At 35.7% G+C, this 7523-nt stretch overlaps 1 long non-coding RNA gene across 1 annotated transcript; it reads left to right on the forward strand.

Moving 5' to 3' along the window:
* Positions 1–516: 516 nt before the first annotated feature.
* LOC147871785 (uncharacterized) lies at positions 517–3980 on the forward strand. The gene is made up of 2 exons (XR_015538287.1): positions 517–1219; positions 2264–3980. It is a non-coding gene; the product is annotated as an uncharacterized LOC147871785 (long non-coding RNA).
* The last annotated feature ends 3543 nt before the right edge of the window (positions 3981–7523 follow it).

The raw sequence follows: 7523 nt of genomic DNA on the forward strand, positions 1-7523 counted from the left end.
TACAATTACGAGCAAATTTCTCTCTGTTACAGGATATTTAATATACAAAAATTATTGTAACCTGGTCATGAATATAACGCAGCGTAATAAGAATGAGCATTATGAAGATAAGATTTAATTGAAACGCCTTGTTTCATAAGCTGTCTTCTCGCTTGGGTTACGTAAAGCTTTACAAATTTTACGCAACTCACTTGCAAACCTCCCAGTATTGTTTCTTTGAAAGGAAATATATCAGTCGCAGATTTGTACAATTTTCGTCCTAACCTTGCCTTTGGGAGGGAAAATCTTAAGGGATGGACTGTTTTCAGAGAATACAGGCAACTGAAAGAGTCCACGCAGATGTATCCATATTGCCACAGCAGGGCTACAAGGCTCCATGTTGTAACCGGATTCAAGACAAGCCGATGTGATTTTGTATAAAATTATTACGCAGTTATATTCTCTCGTTCTCCACGTCTTGTATAATTTCTACTGAGCACTGTTTATAATAATCTTCCCACTGAAGCATCTCTAATGGAATTGGTTTTGTTATGTTCCCAATAATCGATCATCACCATGAAATGCTAAGGAATTGTAATATTATTTTTGTGTTCTGCTATACACCGCAGATTTCAATAATTTAATTTATTAATTTGCGGTGGTATTATTGATTGCAGGATATTACAAATTACGAATCTGAGCGGCCTCCAATGGCACAACATTGATATCATATTGTATGAAAATCAGTCAACCCATCCTCGAATTGTTAAATGCTTGCGAATTTCACATCTTTATTATCGCGGTAAGATCCATGTGACCACCACAGTGAAGCAGTTGCTACAGATGTGGTTAAGGATATGTGAGATTCGCGTAGGGTCATGTTGATATTGTGATCGATGACGTCATCAGTTCAAGCATAGAGTTCTGTGTAAAATCGGAGGATTAAAATTGAAACAAATTTTAGAATCCGTTACGTTCCTACTTCAGACAAGAAGGAAATTACGAAGCACGAATTCAAACAAACGCAGCCGAAATTTCTAATGAAGAACAGCGAACTGACAATTGGTCAGACTATGTAATAGAAGATGCAGAAGGAGACAATGAAGAAATTGACTACGGCACTGTAACCGATGGCACTGGAGATTTCGAGCCTACGTCAGAGATGAAACGAATCATGAACTGGTTCCCCAGATCAAAATTCCTGACCACGAAGAACAACGGATACAAGTTATTTCAAGGGGTAAGTAAGTAGTACTTAGGCAATTTGGCTCACAAGAATCGACTATCACTAGTTTCGTCTTAATGGAATGGCACATGTTGCTAACTGTACCAGAATAGTGACCTGGAATTTTATGCGCGTTAAATGAAGTTAAAACTCTTTAAAAATACTACTATTTATTCATCCTTTCATGATCTTAAACCTAAGTTAACTGACAGACTGTTATTAGAACCTGAATCATAAGGTATGTTGACCTTGCGTCCTATTAATTCCTGAAACATGTCATGCCATATATTTCGGGAAATGAAACTAAGTTAGTTTAGTAAAATAAATGGGTGCATCTTTAATAATTCTGTATTTATAATTTATATTCTGCCAAGAACTAAAATATTTTTAAATTCGTTTTAATATAATATTATAAAATTACCAACAGTAGTAATGTTGTGTGTCTGTGTTATAACCTAATTTTTTATTACGCTGCTCTAAACATATCCCGGAAATATTTTACGTTAGCATTTAACAGCTGTTAAGACAGTGAATCTCTTATTGCAGAAAGAGAGGTGTCTAAGTTCCGGTGTTCACACGCATCGCTGGTTAAGTAGAAATAACCACAAAATTCTTTTAACATCGCAATAAAAGCTTAATTTGTCTCTCCTGAAACAGTGAATTCTTCGAAATTTACGTCTAGATATATGCTACTTTGACGAAAACTTATTTTATAACAATTAAACTGAACTACTTTCTCTCTCTTTTTTTGTTGGAATCTGGCGATAAAGTATAGGCTTATTTTATGTTTAATTTTTAATTTATAACATTTTTATCTGTTAGAATATTTCGTAACGTATAATTTTTATTGTTTAAAAGCTAAAAATTGATAATTTCTACTATTCAGCGATGACTGAAGTCATCTTTTACTGAACCGGACGTAACTAATTAACACAAACTTAGCTGCGTTCAGAGTGAGACATCTCGTTTCTTGTATCGATACCGTTAAAGAAGTAATATTGTATTCATATGAGTTTCCTGTGCTTAATAAATAAGTTTATGAATTGTTGTGTTTCCTAGGCAAGCCGTTTTACCCGAAATTCCCGATTTGGTTCCCGAACGAACCGGACAAAGCTGATCCTGGAGAGGAGTGCGTCACATTCCACGCTGAGGGCAAGATAAGGGCCGTTCTTCTGCGAGAAAGGACTCCATCATAACAGATGAAGAAGTTACGGGCAGGCGACACTTTGATTCACTTTGGTTAGTCTCTCGGTGTTTAAGACGAGTCTGTGTATGACAAACGATATTTTCTCGGAAATAAATATTAAAAGTGACCACAATTAAAAGCGGTGAGCTATTTATTGAAAAGCGGTCTCCGAAATATCTTCTGTGCATACATCTTTTTGGAACACTCTGTATTTATTAATTTATTTATTATACAACTAAACCATTTTATAACAGCAACAATATCATATTTGAAATTAATATAATGTTCGGTACTTAATAGGCCGATGTGAATAGAAGTAAAATAAGATTCGACTTGCTTCATCCATCACATTTTATCAGAAAAAATCTAGTAATTTTATGGGTTATTTTATATGTTTCATATAAGTTATATAGATTTATCACAAAGCGCACAGAATCCCGGACTGAACCCCTATCATGAGTTTTTAAGTTTAAATATCGACACATTCCACCATGTTAATGATGTTGTTCTAAACTAAAATTGCGCGTGGACATTGATTGACAAAGTTCCGGGGAAAACAGAGTCTCCATCTTCAGGACTAGGATCTCTCACGCGACGTCACAAGACATAACGATAACACTGATGTGTTTGCCGTCGTACGAACCTCATGCCTTACGTTCCATTAAGTTTTCTTAAGACTCATTTTAACATTAGCTCCCGACCTACGCGATGGCCCCGAGTGGGTCAACCCCGTGGGGATTTTATGAATATTACATGTCCCCCACGTGTGGTATGTTATCCGTCACATATCGCATATCTTCTATTTGATCATTGTACCAGTATTATGTCAATAGTAGAAATTAGGTATAAATTAATCCTTTTTTCATACTACGTCATAGCCTTCGGTTCTAACGGTAATCTGTCGCATGTTCGTTATAAATCAGTAATGCTCGGGCAAGCTGTTCCGGTGTTACTGTCTGGTGCATTCTCTTTAATCTATAAATAACGTGTAATGTCTTTCCATCGACCTGAACCACATACCACGCCAAGCAAAGAACTCCCCTGATGGCGAGGTTAAGAGACTTACACATAAACTAATTCTCATGAATAACTGAAAGTGCTTGGGTTTCTAAACTATAAATGATTTAACGACTCATAAATGCGCGAGAGGAAATATATATTCCCATACGCAACACTTCAAATCCGAGTCCTTGACGGGTGTAAACACGTTCACTGTAACGACATTGCTTCATCAAAGGCGGTAATTTGACGTTTTTATGTCAGAATTTGGATCAATATTAAATTCGACCGGAGTATAAAAGCTTCGTTGCATATTAAGGATAGGGATATCAGTTTCACTTTAAAGGGCGGCAATGTGGTTGAGAGCAGTGTTAAAATAATATTGGAAATTACAGTTTGTTCACTGATAAAGCTGATTCCCGGCTCCCAGCGGACTCTGTAGTCTGGAAGGAAGTTTATTTTATTTCTTTGTGGAGCGATATTTGACTCATTTTGGGAGAATGTTGCAATGGTTGGCGATGAGCCATGCAGTCCCAGATGCAAGCTGCGTTCAACCTTATCAGTGAACTCAGTATACAAAACGCAACACAAAATTTTGTAGGAATTGAGATTTTCGCAGTTCGAAGATAACTGTCTTATGGGTTGAGGCGCCGTACAGACTTGTAGATGTTTACAATAATTTCACAAGTCCTTGCTGTCTTCATCATCAGGGAGATGATGATGGAGGCTGCATGGACCTACGAAACGTTGGTAAATTTCTACCAGACTGAACGGCGCTACAATGTACAGAATGTCCACCTTCAAAGAGCATTTAATTTATTTATAAAGTAATGTTGGCAGCACTGATAACAGTAGTATGCATAGTTTCAACACGAATAGAGTTGAGATGGGCGGAAATATAGTACGCAGAGGAAAACATTATATGATTTCGTAAATTGCAACATATATTGTGGGTAACACTAAAACAGAATTTATAAAGTTACGAATATGTAAATTGTATCGAATTTTATTATAAAAACATCACATTCCTCTACGTAACGTAGTTGAAAATCTGTAGTTTGACATTTCAGTTAAACCAGGTTCGAATATTGTCACGGCGACTGGGTCTCCTGACGGATGAATTCTGTGGTGTTTCTCAGTCCCTAGTTTACTTTCACAACTTCGAAACTCACCACTCATACTTGAACATACCATTCTGTGATACTAATTAATACAGCTCAAAGAACTTTGAGTCAGCCCAATAGTGGTTTATGATATAATATGGTGAATTTAGAGTATATTTCCATTTAACGTGTTTCTGTTGTTGATAACCCACAACTAATTAGCGTTTACTCTTAAAAACAAGCAGGAATATTTATATCAATAATCTTCTGCAACACCAGCAAAATTCAGATCACATTCTTAAGATTCTGAGAGACAAATATTGTGCTTCGCATGAAATAGTCACTCTAGAACTTGTAAGCAATAATTAATATGTAAAACAAAATAGAATTACGTATGTTAGTTTTACTTCACCGTACTATCTTAGAGCCCAGAATTCGACATTCCATCTAAATTTATTACGAAATGAACAACTACGTACATAAAGCCAAAGTTGTTGCTTTATAGTACATACATTCTATTGAGTAGGCCATAGTAATTCATATGTTCGAAGAACGTAAGTGTCTTTAAAATCTATGTCGTATTTCAACACATTAATTTTAAACTATTTGAATGATGGTTTCATAATTATCTCGCAGATTATTATATTCGTAAGTATGGCAATATGCCAGTTGTTAAAAGGCTCTTTGAAAACAATTGCAGTTATTTAAAGAATGCGCTCTCCATACCAGTGCTAACAACTTATAAGCAACTGTAAAGTACCCCATGTAAACAGAAACACGCGCCCCTGCACATCTCCAATCCTTGGATTCCAAGAAATATTACGGCCAGCTTTGTCATAGCAAAATGCCTGCTAGATTTCAGTCGTCACCCATGTTTACATCATAAGAACGGTGAGACACAGATCTTCTTGACAACGGTTACATAACATTTACAGTTTATTGTTCTGTTTAATTTGTTGATATTGGGAAATATTTCAAACAACCGCTTTCAAGCCAGTTACACAGAAAGACTGCAGCTGTGGTATTTAAGTGGATCGTTTTGTCAGAAAAGAGGAAAACATTAATGAAAATATACATGGGTTTACGACATGAAGCAGGCGTCTGTAAAGTTCGAAGGCTGAGTGGCTTATCGCTAATAATTAAACGTTAAATTGTAATTTAACTTTCCCCGACCAAGATCAAAATATAAAGAAATTTTAAGAGAAATATGAATTATGAGTAATGAGGAAATTTATCGCAATTTTTGTGTACCCCTCGTTTAAGCAGTCGCCTCTCAGAATCTGTGCAACTTCGACAGAATGGATACGCTTTTGCGTGATACTGTGTGTATGTTCATTGTGTGCGTGGGAACGTGCAAGCTCCTGATTGAGATCTGCCTCTGTGTGTAACTCGACATTTTTATTTAAAAAATTCAAAAAGTTTTTAGAAACTGCGTAAAACAAAACCGGTGCATAAGACAGCCTGACACTTTTATATTTTAGTTAAACGAGTTATGAACAAAATATTATACAGCTTTTTTCAATCTGCTGACTTTAAACAAAATATCTTACCGACAAGCCTATACAACATTTAGTTGTACCTAAAGTGCGTAACTCGTGTGATTTAAGGCGTCAGTTGTGTCCGTGTGGAACACGTTCCTTCGAGGATGATGAACCACTTATAAAGCTAGATCTGCCATAGCATAAACAGGGACTGGAAGTAGAGTTAATTATTCGGAATGTCCACAGACAAAGGGAAATGAGACGTAATGACGAAGGAATGAAAGAAATGTGCCACGGGCAGGACACGTAGCGTGGATGTAGGGTAATTCCAGGAGAGTTGCTGCTGTGGGGTAGATGGAACATGGTAAATATTTTGGGTATTAGAAAGTAGAAAAATTCCAATTGTTTACACGTAGAATCCCTATCAATGGTCAGAATTTTATAAATTTCAAATTTATGTATATTTTCAGCTGTGAACTTACTGTACTCGAAAATAATTTTTGCCTGTTTCTACGGACCACAAGAGATCAGATATATCGTAATAAATTAATTTCGATAGGTAATTAAATGTCCTAACAAAATACATAATTTTCAGTTTTCATAAGAGGCTTTACATATAGACGACATGCCAAATGTGTACAGTCCCGTCAGAGGTAAACAGAATAAATTAAAACAGAATTCGAATTGAACTTATTTGGAAAATAACAGTTTTGTGTTTAGCGAAATAATTTACTTAAAACAGCTTCAGAAAACAATGAAATGGGCATTGGTAATATAGATCCAGTGACGTATCATAGATTCAACTTTAGGATTTGAAAATGGGTAAATCATAGTATACGTCGTAGAATTACAAATAAATTGCGTTGGCCTCTCATTAACAAAACTGAGAGAAACGGCTTTTAAATTGGTGGAAAGAAACGAGACTTCGGCTCGTTTGTTGTTGAAGGAAAATCAGAATGAATATCACTTGGAAGGACGCTATGCCTTCGTCAGAGCCAAATTGTTGTATTCACTACTGTCTTTAAAACTCTTACAGGACTCACAGTGTCAGGCTTTGTATCACTAGTCATAATGTGGTGAGAAAGGGAGGATTGTCTGCAAAGCTGCTTAAACGTCTTCATGTAAATCGGTAAATAGTATGACAGTGTAACTGTAATAGTACATAACTCTGTTAGTGATAAACTAGCTATAGTTTTATTCCATAAATTTCTTTTATTGTGTACAGAAGAAAATTTTACGTCTTTTTCACGGGTTTATCGATTTCAAATATTGGATGGACTAGAGTCACACCTGAAAGTGTCCAACTGATCGCTACTCACTGTAGTAAGTAACAATTTTCTAAAATACTGGTTTATAACTTCTCACTGGTTACTGCTCTTTCGAAAACACACGTTCGGAAGCTTCGGATAAAAATAAATAAATTAATACATAACATTTGTATTTCACACGTGAAATTTTGTTAGCTTCTTTCCAAACCATTTACTCACATTTATAAGCTACATTTTTAGAGTTTATGTATTATGTTTTAACGTTTAACATCATGCCCCGCA

Source organism: Zootermopsis nevadensis, unplaced genomic scaffold (genome assembly GCF_977971745.1).
Source record: "Zootermopsis nevadensis isolate Lab colony 2312 unplaced genomic scaffold, Znev_1.0 Znev_ptg000038l, whole genome shotgun sequence".
Lineage (NCBI taxonomy): Eukaryota > Metazoa > Arthropoda > Insecta > Blattodea > Termopsidae > Zootermopsis > Zootermopsis nevadensis.